At 40.4% G+C, this 17,772-nt stretch overlaps 1 pseudogene across 1 annotated transcript in view; it reads right to left on the bottom strand.

Moving 5' to 3' along the window:
• The window catches only part of LOC144374741 (junctophilin-1-like), a 68,621-nt pseudogene that overhangs the window by 11,792 nt on the left and 39,057 nt on the right, over positions 1–17,772 (bottom strand). The window contains exon 3 of the transcript XR_013434061.1: positions 4,051–4,169. The product of XR_013434061.1 is annotated as a junctophilin-1-like (transcript). The remainder of the gene's footprint in view (positions 1–4,050; positions 4,170–17,772) is intronic.

Below are 17,772 nucleotides of genomic sequence, written 5' to 3'. Positions count from 1 at the left end.
TGCCACACCGTCTGTAACCACAGCCGTAGCACTTGCCTGAGATCCATGGGACACCTATTCCGGTGCCCAGCCCTGGGCCAGCACTCAGTACATATTTGGTGAAACTGAATACATGGGAATGAATATATGGTGAGAATAACCAGAAAACTTAAGAATTACTAATTTCATGTGTGCTAGTGGATTATTTGCTTTCCCTTCTTCATTTAAAAAAATGTATTTTAGGTTTGGAAGGAGAGCTTAACAGCCATCTGTTTCTGGATGCTTCATTTTTCTTAACCCAAAGTAGGACAGATTAAGGAGAGGCATAGGCAATTATGTTTTTACAGACTTCTAACTCCTGTCGGAAATGCAAGCTTAGTTAACACTAGTCCATAATAATCTACACCCAAGACTTCACTTTCACCTTTGATAATGAGTGTACTCTGTGTGTGAGCACAACCTGCTTAAACAGGGCAATAAGCATGTTGCCTAAGGAAGTGGGCTGCCTGTCTTCCAAAGGGGTTCAGACTCATAAATTCACCACATTCTGGGACAGTGTTTCAATTTCTTTAGCCCATGGCCAGCTCCACTGATAAATAAAACCATTTTTACATCCTATTTAACATAACTTGCAATTAAGAACAAAACAAGAATCTTGATAGGGAACAAACTGAAATTACAGGACAAAGAATCCTGTGTATAATTTCCCAGTTGTCCTTGTTCTCCAACCCCTTCATCTTCTTGGTGATCACCCTCTGAACCTTCATCTCAGCCCTCCTGGCTTAGGAACACAATTTTACCAGCACACCCATGGCTTGGGGTAGACTCACATGACCACAGCTCACAAGACTGATGTATGATACCGAAAAGCCAATTCATTAGTTGACAGCAAGCTCTCCCTCTTGACAGATCTCCGTGGAAAGCCTGATCACAAAATTAGTTACTGGTGAATGTGGCATGGGGACAAGGAGCATGAGATGAATCAACTACCTAATGGCATGAAGCTGAGCTGGCCTGATGCAGCCATTTCCTGGGTCAGGATGATCTTGCCAAGACAGCCATATACACCGCTGGCTATACTTTCCTGCCTCCTACTCCCCAACATCCTTGCCAGTGCAACTACAATGATCCCAGGTTTGGCTCAGGCTTCTCTGGGCAGGGTTTGGATGAACACTGCCAATCTTTGCCTCTGTGACTCACTTATCTTCTATACTTCCTCGGGTTGCTGATTCTTTCTGGAGGTGTTGTCCTACACCCAGTCATGTTACGAGGAAATCCTGCAGTTCTTGCAGCCACACTATCACCGCAGATCATCTGACCTCTCTCTGTGCAGTGTCATGGCTCATTTTCAAGTTTAACCTTCAGAGGGCAAACTTCTTCTGAGTTCTTGGGAGTGACTCACTATGTCATTCACACTGCTAACAATTCAACTGTCTCTATGTAATCATCTATACACACACTCACATACATCCATTTGTATGCTCTTTCATTATGGGAACTTAACTCTTTGAGAACAGCCCATATGGCTGTTTTTTCCTGTATTTTTAACTCAACTATAGAATCATTTCTTTTTTTTGAACTACGGCCATAAGATTTAATTAAGATGGTATATACCTGAAAATACCACCAGCTCCTAAAAAATCGATTTACCATGAAAATGTCCAAAATGTAAGCTTAAGACATCCTTTTTCTCAGTGCTTGCAGCGTCTAGGCATGGCACAGGCATGGAAAACAATGGAGATATTTATGTCTGATATATGTAAACTCAATGAGCAGCCTGACTTAGAAGAATTCCTTGAAAGCCCTGTTAGCAAATGTCTATGTGATATGGTCAACCTGTAAATGCAGAGTGGAAAGCATGAGTTAAGGCCCTTGAGAAGACCTGTGATGCTCCCTACAGAAAGGGCCTTCTCTCCAGTGGCTACAGGAAATGCTGGCTGTGGGTGCAGCCTTTCCGGGAGCTCCAGCTGCCAACAGACCCACTGTCATATCATGCTCCTGGGATGGATTCATTACTGATGGACCCCTTGCTTATAGGTGACTGTTTTAGCTAAGAAGGGGTGGAATTACATTTTCCCACAATATTTCTTTCCCCTCAAATGCTTTTACACCATAAAAGCCCTTTAAAACCATTCAGTCTGGAAAACTGGGATGACCTTCCATATCATTTCCCTCTTGCTCACACCTAATAGAAGTCTCGAGGGACCCCACTTCCCAGCAGGACTTGGCGTCTGCAGACAACAATAGTAAGTTTGTTTGCTGTCAAAGCAGCCCAAGCCCAGTGTCTCCTCACTGTCCAGCTTCTTTCTACCATGGCAGCTCCCTGGAGATCCCAGGAACACCTACTAGGTTTGCTGAACACCTCCTAGAACAGCTAATTCACCAAAGTACTTACACACTGGGGAAGTGTGAACAAAACAGGTGATTCCAGTACTATCTATCAGTACCGGAAGAGGAAATCAAAGGAATCCTTTTGCAACAAAATATAAATATGTATACAGGATTCAAAACTACCCACCAGCTTTCAAGAGATGTACATGAGAGAAAACACCCATATCAGTGATTGCCTCTGTGTTGGTCTTGGACTCTTAGAGAGTTCACTCCATGAGAGCAGTATCTAACATCTCAGCATCCAACTGGGCCCCTTATATAAAAACAAAAACTGAGTCTTTTTTTAACCTAGCCCTTTTCTGTCTTTCTTTGCAAGAAACAATAATGAAATAAAACAAAAAAACAAAAAAAGGGGCTAGGGTTGTGGCTCAGTGGCAGAGTGCTCGCTTAGTACATTCGAGGTCCTGGGTTTGATCCTCAGAACCACATAAAAATAAATAAAATAAAGATATTGTGTCCAACTAAAAACTAAATGTTAAAAACAAAAACAAAAAAGAAGCATAACCCCCAAATCAGCAGGTCAATTTTTTTTTGCATTACTCCATCCTTTATTAAAGCCAAGTTTCTAGATTTTCTATGGCTCTTGCCATTCTGTTCACATTCACTTACCCTGTACATCGGGACTCAGAGATGCCTCTGGTTCTTATGTTGTCTTACCCTCAGCAGAACCAGAAGCAAATCAAACACCCACACCACTCAGGGTGCTGGGAGGTATGGGGTAATATGCAGCTTGACCAATTTAATAAAAATCAATGGGTGGAAATTCTTTACCATGAAATACAAACTTTAATAGAAATTTAGAACATTTTGATCTCTTTACCTAAAAATCTGTTTATCTCTGTAAATAATCACTAGAAAGATGTTGCATATAGAACAACGGAGACACATACATTCAAAGGTATAACTATTTTGAAAACAAAAATCCTGTTAGTATATCCCAGAAAGGGATGAAAACAGCTTACTGGGAAACTACTAGGAAGTGAGTTAAATTTAATCTTCCTGCAAGTATTTGTTGGTGGCTATTTTTTGATATTTGAGAGACAGGTGATCAAGGTGACTTTTTTTTTGAGGTTTTCACTTTCCATTTCTTCCATTATGACATGCATTTCCCTCTTCATCTCTTACGGTTAATCTGTCTTCAAGTAGTTGCCAACTAACAACACACCTCTGAGCTTCAGTTTAGGTACATAAAAAAAAAACAAACGAAGTAACCCCACAGTACTTACTAGTTCTTCTCCTATTGCTGATGCCATTATCATTTGGTGTAAAAGCATTTGAGGGGAAAGAAATATTGTTGGGAAATGTAATTCCACTGCTTCTTAACTAAAACAGTCTCTCATAAGCAAGGGGTCCATCGGTAATCTGAATCGGGACTTTTGTGATGGAATGTGCAACTAACACAATTTTTCATAAGTCAGATACTTTTAGATTCCTGACTTGTTTAGAGCTCTTGGCTCAAAGCTGGGGGGATATGTGGCTGGGAGTGCAGAGGCAGACAGGGAGTACCCCCCAAATCTCCATTGCTGACAAACTTGAGGGGATATCTTGTTACTTAATATACACTCCCACTGATCTTGTAGTATTACTGAGTCATGAACAGGAACCTTTATGCGAGAAAGGAAATAAAAGATAACCAAAGGCAGTGCTCCAATATTTCCCATCAAAGGAGAAGGGTTTTACCTGGTTGGTAGAAATCAGGTGACAGCTCCCTGGCTACAGCTCTCTCGATGTCGCACTCCTGGCGGGTGGCCAGTGCAGCCTGGTCAGCAGCGTCAGCTTTCACTCTTGCGTGTGCAGTCCTACATGGGGCACGAAAGGGCCAGTCAGCAAAGGTAGCACCTTATTAACTACATGTGGACAAGCAAACGTCCATCTAAGAAAAGAACTGTTCATTAGGATCATGGCCTGATACCTGCAGTACTAAGCTTTAGTGTCCTATCACAGTAGGATTTCAATAAAAAGAGATGAAGCTACCTGTAAATCACCTCAGTCATTTGAGGGGAAAATGAAGAGGATGAGCGGGGCCTGTGTAGCCTGATGCTGAGTCTGGCTGTCGAAACTTATTGGACTAAATCTGTTGGCTATGGTTGGTATTACCCACCCTGAAACTATGGAGAGAGCATATTATTTCATATAGTGTTTATAGACTGAATTCCTATGGTAGAATCAATGTAAAAGTTTGATCAAGCAACCTCTGTTACAGTGGCTTTGGGGGTGGGGATTAGCAAAACTGTCATTGGTACTCTTTATCAATGCCCATGGCTTAAAAACTCTCACATGGGCAATTTTTGGGTGACCAGCATAATGCTACAAGGGATGTTGCTGGGAAATGTACATTACTGTCTCCTACCTGCCTGCTCAGGAGGGTTACCTAAGAGCCTACTTAGTTCACTTTTAAGCAATATTTTTTTTGTATGAAATAAAAATGAAAAGGGGGCAGAGCTGACACAGACAAAATGGATCTTTTGGTCTTCCACCTCTTCCCTGGCCTATTTGTATTCCCTGAAATCTCTACTACTTCCAAAGGGCTAGGGGCAGGGGAGAAGGAAGCAGGGAAAGCCTTAGGCTTCTTAGGACAACTCAGGAGAATGGACATCACCAGTCCCAGCAGAGAGGATGTGGAGGTCAGGCAGAGAACCATGGGTTATCCACTTCTGAATCAGGCAAACCTTCTCTAGTTAGTCTTTAGGTGGAAATGATGGGTATCTAATTTTTCTAACTGCTTAAATTTTCTATCATTTTATTAGCAGTAGGCAGGGCTATAAATAGCTAATAGTAAAAGCTGAATGGAAGTCTGACAGAAGTACATGCACATCTCCCAGAGACAACAGAGAAGGGAAGAGTTGGGAAATGGCACTGTGCAGCTGGTCTTCAGGGAGAAACACAACTGACAGCTGGATGATGCCAACAGATCCAACCCACAGAGGTACAGGGTCAGAAAGAAAAATAGGAAGATGGGGCTGGCCTGAGACCACTGGTAGGAGGCTCCATGCTCAACCTACTTTCTCCAACCCCCTCTTCTCACCCTGGGCTCTCATGGTGCCCATTTGTCTTCTTAGGACCCAGCCAAGCCTGGAGGCTTGATGGAAAGCTTCACGAAGATTGGAAGCTTCACAAAGAGTGGGAGTTTGGATGTTTGATCCTCTGCTATAAATCCCAATGCAATTCACAGAACACTACCTGGGCACACTACTGGGGGGCCACTTTATGAATTAAGAAATGAATGACACTTCCTCAGAACAGCTGGACAGTTAACTTACAAATAAATGGAATGACAAAACCATACAGACAATAAAGGAACAGTGGGTGCCAGGAGTTCAGAGTACAAGTGGGAAAAGGGGGAATGAATGGAGCTGAGGGATGCTCCTTAGGCATTTGTCAACATCCACAGACTCCCCAACACAGAGCGTGGACCCTAATGCAAATGACAGCCTTGAATGTTAATGTATTGATAGTGGCTCGTCAAGTTATATCAAATGCACTCACTGATGCAAGATGAAGGAAGCTGCACATGGGCCTTGGGTGGGGAGAAGAAGCAGATGGGAACTCTTTGTGCTTTCTGGTCAATTTTTCTAGTAACTTAAAAACTGGTCTAAAAAATAGACTATTAATTAAAAATGAATGAATTAACTTCGAAAATTTTTTTTTTCTGAATCATGCAGGATATTTCCGATTACTTCTGTCTACAGGGTATCCTAAAATATGAAATGGACACAAAACCAAGAGGCTAAGAGAACATATTCCTAAGCAACTGCTGTAGAAGCTGGTTGCGTGGTGCCATCCTTGATGGTGGAGGAGGCTTTGTTCTGTGTCTGAGAATCAGGAGATGCCCTCTATTAATGCTCTTTCAGTTTCTCAGAATCTTTCCCAGAATGATCTTCCATTTTATCTGCTATTCTTAGCTAGAGCCTAATTATGTCTAGGTATCATAATTAATGAAGCCATAAGAGTACAGTGGCACTGCCTTATCATGTAGTCTGCTAGCCCTTCGATGATAAATCTACAAAACTCACAAATAAATCACTTACTCTGATACAACTGCAATATGCCATCATATACACTCAAATAAAATGGTAGTATTATCTCCACCACTTTTGACAATAGGCTAAACTGGAGAACAGATAAATATAGTTTACTCTTCTGCAGATACATTTTGAAAGCACAGTGTTACGGGAGCTTCATTTGCCACTTTTTTACTTAAATCTTTACTTTTTTATTTAACTCTTTACTTTTTTACTTACTCTTTCCTGTAAGACTAAACCGAGGGAGAGGACTTCCTTGTCTAGCCCAGCTCCATGCTGAACAGAGTACTGCTGCATAGCTGGTCAAAACCACATCCAAACTGGTCTAAATCACATCCAAACTTGAACCCAGAAGTCTGCTCAGAAGCTTTTGGTGAACCCAATCTTGAGATGTGGAACAGAACAGGAGCTCTGAGTTTGCTGTTACCATCAGTCACATGTGCCCATGGCTACTGGAATGTCTAGCTTTTGCCCAGGAATAATCTGGACTTGCCTCTGGCTCATGTTAGTGAATTCATGTGTTCAAATCCCAGGCCCAGTTCCAGAGCTGCACACGACCCCTTTAATCAGCCAGCTGGTACAGGCATGCCATTGTTCCTGGGGTGCAGCATCGGGCTGGGCAGTCTGCAGAGATCAGCTGAAACCACCCAGCAGGATGCCTTGCTGCTGCAGCTTGTCACAAGGAAAACATATGTGCACAGAAGGAGCATAGTACCCAGGACACATTTCATTCATTCAAAAGCTTGCTGACATTTACAAGTCTTTTAGGCCTTTTAAGAAACTCCACATACCATTATCACATATGCTTCCCCCACTGAATGCAGTAAAAATAACCAGGAAGCATCTCCTTTTAGTGAGGCATCAGTGGCTGACTTTTAGGGCTCTCATTTTACAATAATCCAAAGTTTTAACTTGTGGAGAGTTTTGATGTGGGCAAAGCCATGAGAATGGTGCTGATATACAGAGAGACCTCGAAGCCTGATAATTTTTTCCCAGACACCAGCCCTGCAGAGGTCAGCTGTGAACAGACACACCAGGAACCAAAACTTCTTAATGCCAGGCAGAACTTGGGAGTTAAGAATGTAACTACAAATTATTTTTTGAATCAGTCACCTTATGTGTATCTAAGGTTTTTTTCTTTAAGGACCAAAACAGTGCTTCATAACATATCAGGGCACCTTAGTTGGAAAACTATAATGGAGTTTTCCCAATTTTTTTCACTTTCCTCCCTAATTGACACATTCAATTTTTATTAGATATAACAATGCTTTTATAAAAAGCATATTCAACTCTACACTGAACATGCTCTACCTACACTCCTCCTCTGGCCAACGAACATGCTGCTCAGTGTCCTTAAATGTCTACTCTTGACTTCTAGCTTTTGATAGCTCCTATGTCTACCCCCGACACAGCTGATAAAGGTTTTAATCTAGAATCTACCACAATTCTGCTAATGGTGAAATTGATACTTACAAAATTTGCTATTTCTACTTTTTATACATTTTCTTCTCAACAATAAACTGCTTCAAAAGTATGCTGATTTGGAGGCTGGAGGTTTAGCTCAGTGGTAGAATTCTTGCCTAACATCCATGTGGCTCTGAGTTCAATGTCCAGTCTCTTTCTCTAACACACATATATATTCTGCTGTCCTTTAAAAATGTATTATATGTATTAAGTCAGAGTTATTTTACTGATCCAACCCTTAAAACTTGATGTCAAAGGCTATACTCTAATTGGTTCAGTGTCTGCTCTTGTGATTTGCTTTCACAACCAAGTATTTAAAGCTAATTATTAGGAGAATTTAAAAATAAGAGCAATTGGTAGATAGCTTGAGAAAACCCAAATCTCAGCTGATGGCAATACCGCACTTGCAGTTGCTCAAGCCAAACTCTCTGAGCCATCCCTAATCCCACCCTTTCTTGCACATGCCCCATCAATTGTCAGCAAATCCAGTTGGCACCACCTTCAAAATACATCCTCAATCCAATTGTTGCTCCTGCCCTGGTCGCAGCATTAACATCTCACCAGGGTTACAGGCAGAGCCCATCTCATTGACATTTTATTTCCCTCTGGTTCTCTTGAAAATGCCTGACAATAACCAGAAATTCTTTCCTGGGTTATGGCATCATGGGGGATAAAATGCAAAAAAAAAAATATGACCTGTGAGCCTTCCTTTTTGACTGTGACATTACTCATTTATGTGAGACCTAGATTTCAGAAAACCAATTATCTTGTGCAGACGGTTGCAGCCCTTTTAAAGAAGAAATTAGTCTGTTGAGCAAGGAATACTCCCTGATAGGAGAAGAAGCAACTGGCTCCTGAAATCGCAATTGAAAATCAGAGCCATGATTTCTAGGTGACTAGCACTTGGTAAGAAACTGGTCCTTCAATCTGGATTTGGTTCTTGGATAAGACAAACCCAGTGAGGCTCAGCACATGCTCCTGATGCTCAGCAACGCACAGAGCCCTTAGATGTCTTCCACCTTCTAATCTCAATCTTTACCACAGTGATTGACTGACAGCTGATGAAGATTTTAATCTAGAATAGACAATGATTCTGCTATCACTCCATTCTCAGGATCTGATTTGGGAAGACTACATCTTAGGGGTCCCCATCTATCCCATCTATTGGTTCTTGAATGTTAATTTTCTCCATAAATTATGATTTTTTTAAAAAAGAAATAAAAGACCAGACCTGAAGTAGTAACTTCAAGAAACAAGAATTCTTAGATTCTGGTTTAAAACATGTTATATCATCAGTGAATAGTTCGTCCTGTTTGCTAATGCAGGAGATCATGTCTTCCTTTCCTCTGAAATATAGCCAGTACAAAAGGTAAACTAAGGGGCAGAATATTGCTATTAAGTTAGATATTTGATACTTACAGGTCTAAATTTTTGCACATGTATTAGAAAACAGGCTTTGGAAGTATTGTTAATCAGAGATCAGGTCAAGGCCCATCTGAGCCACAAATGGTTCTAGTTGAAGAGATCAAAAGTTAAACCACATAACTTTATCACAGAAATGTCTCTGCAGAACTGCAGTCAGTATCAGTCCCTGGCTTTCTGTCAAGGGCAGAGAAGAATGTTTCTATACCTTTCATGAAATGTTGTCCATTATGTCTATTGTTGTCATGTTTATTGAGATTTAGGTGACACAATCCTCTCATTGTTCAGTGCCAGGAAAAAAATTGGTCTCTGGTGATAAACTGGTTTGCTTCCTTGTACCATACAATGTGTACTACACAATCTGTTGTTTCTCTTATCCTTAAGGCCACCAGAAAACCTAGAGTTAAAGCAGCCTCCATATAAGCACGTAGCTATCTAACCACACGCTCTGATGCTAGACTCCCACCGTCAGTGATGCTATCATGAATGTGACAGATGAGAGGGCCCTGAAAGCACTTTCTGGAAACCAGCAGGATATTTACACAAAACAAAAAGCCAATTCCCGGATCAATAAATTCTTGTTACACTGGTTTCTTGAGCTCCAGCCCCTGTCAGTGTGCTAATACTCAGGGGACAGGTGTAATGACTTGGGAACAGCAGTGTTTACTACTCAGTCTCCTTTTATAAGATTTTCTCTAGGTTGTAACATTTTCACACTTACAAAAATCAGTCCTCACTCTTCAGTACTTTAGCGAGTTTATTCCCTTTCATCTGATCAACAACTTAATAAGCTTAAAGGCTACATTCTCTTGATAGCCAGGCCAAAGTCACATTTTTACTTCTTCTTTGGAATATGCCAAGTAAAAAGTAATTCCACTTTATCTTTTTTTTTTTTTTGGTTGCTTCTGGAGATGAAACTCAAGCTATCTTACATGCTAGGCAAGTATTCTACCACTGACCTACATGCCCAGCCCCTACATTTTATTTGACAACAATAAATTTTTATTTTATAAAAATTATCTGAGATTCACCTCCCAATGTTATTTATATCAGATGAGAAAAAATGTGATATTAAAAAAACTTAAGGCTTGTTTTATTTTTGAAATAATCTTTGGAGAAAAGTTCTTTTTAATGAGGGTCATTTTAAAGTTCAAGCACATTATCATTAAATAATATTAAAACATCTATTTCAAGCTTAAGCACCTGCAACCCAGTAAATGGGTGAAAATACTTGCCAATCACATATCTGAAAGGGGTTAGTATCCAGGATATATAAAACATTCCTACAATTCAACAACAAAACCTTATCAAAACATAAGCCAAAAACCTGAATAGGCATTTCTCCAAAAAAGATACACAAATGGCCATGAGAACATGAAGAGATACTCAGCATCACTAAACACCAGGGGAATGCAAATCAAAACAATGAGATCCTATCTCACACCCATCAGGATGGCTACTACCCCAAACCAGAAAAGTTACAAGAATGTGCAGAAACCAGAACCCCCTGCACTGCTGGCGGGAAGGTGAAGTGGCTGCTGCTCTTCTGGAACATACTATGGCAGCTCCTCAGAAAATTTAAAATAGAATTGTCACATGGTCTGCCAATTGGATTTTGGATATAGACACAGAAGTAAAGGAAAGCAGGGTATTAAAGACATATTTGCACACCAAATTCATAGCAGCATTATAATAGCCAAAAGTTTGAAGCAACCCAAGTGTCAATAGATGAATAAACAAAAAAATTGGTAGATGTAAACATATTATTCAAGCTTTAAAAAGGAAATTTAGATACATGTTACAACATGGATAAACCTTGCTGACATTATGCTAAGTGAAGTGGGCCAGTCACAAAGAGACAAATATTGTATAGGGTAGCTAGGGTCATCAAATTTATAGAGAAAGAAAGAATTGTGGTTGCCAGGGGCTGGAGGGAGACTTTGGAAAGATGGTTAGTGGGTACAGCACTTCAGTTTTGCAAGATGAAAAACTTCTGAGGGATCAGTCATAAAAGTAAAGGAATAACCTCTGGACATTTTTGGAAAGATGTCAGAACTTTCAAACATGCAGACAGTTTTCCTGTCTGTTTTGCTACCATAAAAACCTGCCGTTTTTAGAAGCCGTCTTCAAAAATCCTAGTGGAAGGGATAAATGGGTGAGGAGGAGAGAAGCATGAGGGATAACCCCAAGATTCCAATTAGGTATTCAGATGCCTGGTCTTACAGCAGATAGCAACTGTGTAGGCCCTACTCCAGTTTGGAGGTGATGACACACAGTTTTACACAAGTAGGAGTTTATGTGATAGGCATTTATAGTTGGGAATACAGGGCTATGATGCAAACTAGAGGACATGGCAATAAACAGAAGTGTGAACATCATGATGCGTTCAAGGAAAGTTGGCTGAACTTGTCAAAAAGCAAAGAACTGAGTATTGAAACCAGAGTGTCCTGGGGACTGGGTGGAGGAAATAGCAAAGTAACCTGAGAGAAGGGAGCATACACAGAATCCCTTTAAGTTCTTGGGTGAATCTTGGGCTCCTTTTAGGAGTTAAGTGGGTCACATCAGAATCTGTCTTTCCTCTGGGGTAGCTGCATTTTTTCTCAGCCTGACTGGCTGATTTATGATTTATGGCAGCCACTAGCAATGCGGTGAGGATCTGAGGAAGGGACAGTCTGTCAATCCCCCTGTGCTTAGGAAAGTGAAGGCCGAGTCAAGGCGGCTGAATTTGTTGAGACCTATTTGAGGGAGCAGTTGGAATAAGAAGGCCACGGCTAAAGCCAGATGGAAGGGAGTCGATGAGGAACTGGGCAGAGGAAGTGGTGGAAGCAGGTGTGGGGCACATGCTGGAGACTTTTGACCCAGAAAGGAAGAAGGAAATTTGGACAGTAACCAGAAGAATTAGCTGGGTCAAGGGAAAAGACATTTTACTTGCATTTTAAGTAAATGAGAACTGATACTAGTGGAAGGTGGGAAGGAAGATGCCCAAAGAATAGGAGAATATGAAGTTTTGAGAAGATGACTAGTGTTGGAGCCACATCCTAGATGAGGTGAGAGAAACAAAACAGGAAAAAAATATTTTTAAAAAGGGATGAGTTGATCCAATGTTTTAAGGTTATTCAAAGGATAGTAAGTTTGAAAGAGAACAAGAGTTTCATGGGGCTTTGGAACCAGAAAGACCTGGGCTGTCACCCCAGTTCATCATGTTGACTGTGCCCCCAATTTTCTTACTGTAAAATGGGGACAATATTAATGTGTAGAGTTAGACTGAGATCAGGATTGATTTATATGAAGTGCTTAGTATTAACTTAGGGTACTTATTGGATAAATGCCCATTATCTGTCTTCTGCAGAGATTAAGAGACAGTGGGGAGATTTTGAGGGCTTAAAAGAGGTGAAGATGAAGAATCATCACTATATCAAAGTTCTAAGGAATGGAAGAAAAGTATATTAGAAATGCTCAGTGGCCCAGGAAAACCTGACCTGGGTTTCTATGACTGTGCATCTTTCTCTAGCAGCGTTCTTCTCTGGGAGAAGCAGAGGAGGTAGAATGTGGCTATGACACAGAGGCAAAGACCCGGATCAAGGAGAATGGGGAGCAACATAGAATCACCTGGAGCTGTGGGCAGGGAGGAAGAGTCCACCACCAAAGGTGGTCATTGGGTCAGATGAAATATAAGGAGCTAAGTTAAGATTGGGTGAAAAATGTGAGGGTAATCAGACAAGTGTAAAGTCATTATCAAAGTAGATTTTATGGTTTTAGGTATTTTTTAGCTGATTAAAATAAGATCTGTCTTTCCTAATGAGAAATTATATAGATAGTGTATTATTTTGACTGAATCTGGCTTGCTATTAAATAATATATCTGTAGGTCAATTTTTTTGGGGGGGTGCTAGTAGGCCTTTGGCAACACTAGGTAGACCAAATTATTTTAAGGTAGATGAATATTCTATAATATGGAGCTAGACATAATCACAAGTACATTTTTTCTTGGGCACTGTCACAGAGACACCTGGATGTGTCTAATAAGAACTCTGCAGCTTCAGGATCTGAGAACTACTTCTGGATAATGATAAAAATTAAAATGCCAATACTGTTTTTATTTTATCTTCAGTATTAGGTTTCATGTATTTTGCCAAGGGTCTGTTATAGGTACAAATTAAATTACAGCTAAGAATTAGAGCAATTTAAGACCGCGTAATGGTTAGAACACATGATGGTAGCTCGAGGTCTTCAGTTAAAGAACAGACAGATCATTTATTATGGATCATTAACTGGCCTAATCCCCACTTGCTGCTGCAAATGTCCATTAAATGCATACCCCTGGTGCTTAAATAATTCCATTTTATAAATACTTATATGTTTAAAAAAATTAAGCAATCACCATTCACTCCTTAAAAATGACACAAGGCCTTTAGATCTTCTTCTTGAACTCAAGTTGAAAAACAATCGCTAAGGTAATAAGATATCCATCTTCTATCATCCGAAATGGCTCTTAAGATCCCAAAGCTGCCCCTTCACTTTGTTCTGCCCAGATGAGCCTAACCAGTGAGCAGTAGAAGGACCCATTCCTCTATTGGGTTTCTGACGCTAACCAGTACAAACACGAACTTGCTTGGGAGTAGCTATCATCTTGAGCTCTTACCACTTCAGAGGTACATATTTTGAAGCTATAGTTTGGGAAAGAACAACTCTGGGAGAAATACTAAAGTGTCAGAGGTGTGGTTATTCTCTCAGCAAATTAGTTTTCATCATTTCACATTTCCTGGTAGGAACTGTGGTTCCATTACTCCAGTTACCTCATGCCTTGTCTGGGACAAGAAAGCATTCAATAGTTCAATCAAGGAGTCCTCAATTATTTTTACTTTAAATTTCCAGCCTTTTCTGCAACATACTACAAGCATGAAGGTACTGCTCTGATACATGCTAAGCCTCTGGATTTTAAGAAGTGACTCTTCAATCTTCTGCTTTACCAGACATATTAAAAACACAGTTGTAACTTGGAAAGTCTCTTGAGAATTCTGTGGTTCCCTCCCTGATGGTCAGGCAATTTTTTTTTTACTTCTGTAGAGGTCTGAGACTCAGAGAGACTCAGAAACATATTCAAAGTCACAAAGCTATCTTGTGGAATGAATGGATGGAACCCAAGTCTCTTACCCTTTGTGATAACGGCAAGCAAGTATGTTCTGAGAAAGACTTCTGTATTACTTTAGAAAACATTCTAGTATGTAATTATTTCATTTTTCTTTCTGCTATAAAAATCCCCTCATTTTCATAGTTCATGCTTTCTCTTTGAATCTGTTACTGCTCTCTTTAATCAATCTTTATTTTAAATAGACTAATGCCGCTATTGAAAAATGCAAATATTCAGCTTTCTTCTCCTACACATTTTTTTAAAACCAATTTTGGCTGACTTTCAAATGAAATAACACAGCTTAGAAAATATCTTACTAAAGACTACAGGGCAGATTTGCTTCTCATCAAGGTTATTCTTTAGAAGGAGCATTTTTAGGTGGTGTTAAAAATACTACAGATTCATCCAACTCAGAGTTGCCTTCCCCAAATCACCAAATTAGTAATTAACGCCTCCAAGTTTAAAAGGAAATATCAGAGGATCATCTAGTTCCCCCTGAATTCTTAAAAAGTTTTCTCCTTTTTTCTCATGAGAATCTCAAAAAATTATGTCATATTTCCCTATTTTCAGCATTTGCTATGTTAAACTGAGAATAGAAAATTTTCATTTTAAAACTCGATAAAATAGCAGTTTATCCAAGGATTCCGAGGAAAATAGAAGTGGAAACAAACGTGTAAACCAGGGCTGCTGGTTTTCTCTTTAGCACCTTTAAGTAACAATTGGTGTAATGGAGGGGTAAAGACAGTTTTAAAGATGAATGCATGAACACTGAGATACTAGTATACCAATACTTAGAGATGGTAGAAACGCAAGGCAGGATTCAAATCAGGTCAGTCCAAGAATCTTGCTCAAAGAATAGGAATCTTTTCCTCTGGTCCTGATAGATGGTTATATTAATATTCTTACAGTATTTTGAATATTCTTGACCAGATGTCTCCTGTCTGCCTATGCATTGACTCTAGAAACATTCTAATGAACTTTTAAATTTTATTTATTTTCATGGTGGGACTGACTGAATCCTGGGCTTGCTAGTTAGCTGGATTGACCCTGTTGCAGCCACTGAAGGGCCTACTTTCCTCAACTCACTGCCTTAGTGACAGATGTATTAACACAAATGAAACCACTCCTCCCCAACAGGAGGATCAGCCCAAGTCCAAAGACACTCAAGAAGAATTCCAGGCACTAAGGGGATGTTATACAACCCAAGGCCGAGGGTTGGGGAGGGGCACAGAGGATGCCATTCCCACCAAGGTAGGGATTTTCCTTCAAGTCCAAGAATTCAGGATCTTCTGTCATCTTGTGATTGTGGTAAGGGCAGGCTGAACTCCAAGGGGCAGGAGAGTTGCTACCTTAGTATTAATATCCAAGCTTCTACTGCCTGGCTGGTATCTGATGGTGGCTCTAGCTGGGTCTCCAGTTGGCCCCAGAGCATCCAGCCATCCTTTCAGGTTAGAATTGTTCAATGTGCCAAGTTTTGGCTAGCGATGAGTACTGGAAATAGGTCTTGCCTCTGAAATGACAACAGATTCAGTGACAAAGGACATGCCCCTGCTTTATCAGCTAACTGTCCTCTCTGAACCATGAATGTGAAAAGCCCCCTTGTCTTTAAGGTGGAGAACACGTAGCCATGATAGTAATCCAGGATTCCAGTGGAAACTTATAAACTATATTTATAATTTTGGACCCAGAAAATACTGCAAGAGGTGTGTTGGAAGACAGGTTCATATTCTATGCTTTGTCTTGTCATGAAGGAAATGGGGGCACAGAAAGCCCTGTTATCATGTCATATAGGTCCCTGGGGTCAACCAGTTACCCGAACACATGAAAGTCACTGAGGAAAGGGGAGGCTGTGAGAATCAGCCATGATGTCCAGAAGAGGCCCACCCTGAAGGGACCTCCCTTCCATTAGGGACAGGTATAGAACCCACAGCTCTAGTAGACAGGACTTTTTCCAAGGAGGACCTGGAATACTCTGGTAGTGGCATTTGTTCCAGAGTCAGGAGGAGAGTTAAGAAGCCTCTGTGTACCCATGACAAGGACACAGTGTTAGAAGCTGGAGGCTGCTCACTGCTGCCTTCTGTGCTGTTAGGAGCTCTCCTGGACCTCATGAACACTCCCCATTCCTTGTTATTCCTATGGATGCATGTTCAGGTTTCAGATCACTTTTTTTTTTACATTTTTTTCCTTAGTTTTAGGTGGACATAATACCTGTATTTTTATGTGGTGCTGAGGATCGAACACAGTGCCTCCTCACACATGCCAGGCAAGTGCTGTACCATTGAGCTACAACCCCAGCCCCTCAGAGCACGTTTGAATTTGTGTTCCTGAGAATAATCACACTGGCCTGTCTTTCTTGATACCAAATACTTATTTCATGATAATCTACTGCTATTTTCTACCTCAAACAAAACCTCAGCATACAAATGCCTAGATCTACAAATGCCTAGAAATGCTTCTGCATAATTATTTGCCATTCTGGGCACACAGGCAACTTTGCTAATTCTACATACACACTCACTTTTCTCTCCATACTCACTATATATGCCATAGTCCCTCCTTATGGGGAATGGCTATTTTAGTGGATGCCGGAAACTACAGACAGTACTGAACACTAGATGTACTGTATTTTCCTATATGTACATAACTGTGGTAAAGTTTAATTTATAAATTAGGCACAGCAGTGAATTACCAATAATAAAAAGATAGAACAATAAATAAAAAGAGAGTAACAATATACTATAATAAAACTTATAAATCGTGGGATTTCCAGAATTTTCCATTTAATATCTGTGGACCACGGCTGGCTGCAGGTAACAGGAACCACAGAAAGCAATGATGATTGCCTGCATCATCATTATCCAGCTCCAGCCCCTCTGAAATTCTGCATGTGAAATGAAAGCTGCTTTCCCCTTAATTTTCTCTCTGGCAGATGAAGACTGCTGGCAAGTCAATTTCAAATGAGAATTTCTCTGTAATGTTTTTCTGAGATGTCAGTCATAGCAGCTCAAATGATCTTGTTTGGCAGAGTGAGATGAACAAATTTCTGATATTGGTCTGAGGGGGTGCTGCTGCATGGCCTGAGTGCTGAGACAGACAGACACAGAGAGACACACACATACACATACATACACACACACACACACACACACACACACAGACACACACGTCACCACGAGTGACACTAGTATGACAAATAGCTTCTTGCAAATTACTCGTTAAAGTATAAGGTGGAGAATTCCAGAAGGCAGTTTGTCTTCCTTGCTTCTGTAATTCCAAATTTAATTTCTGAAGCACGATCTTTTCCACTCTAAATAGGAAGGATTATTTTATTTTTAAATCTGCTTTGTAATCTTAACTATCACTT

Source organism: Ictidomys tridecemlineatus, unplaced genomic scaffold (assembly GCF_052094955.1).
Source record: "Ictidomys tridecemlineatus isolate mIctTri1 unplaced genomic scaffold, mIctTri1.hap1 Scaffold_85, whole genome shotgun sequence".
In the NCBI taxonomy this organism is placed as follows: Eukaryota; Metazoa; Chordata; class Mammalia; order Rodentia; family Sciuridae; genus Ictidomys; species Ictidomys tridecemlineatus.
The sequence above is the reverse complement of the archived record's forward strand: the minus strand, read 5'-3'. Positions and strand labels throughout refer to the sequence as shown.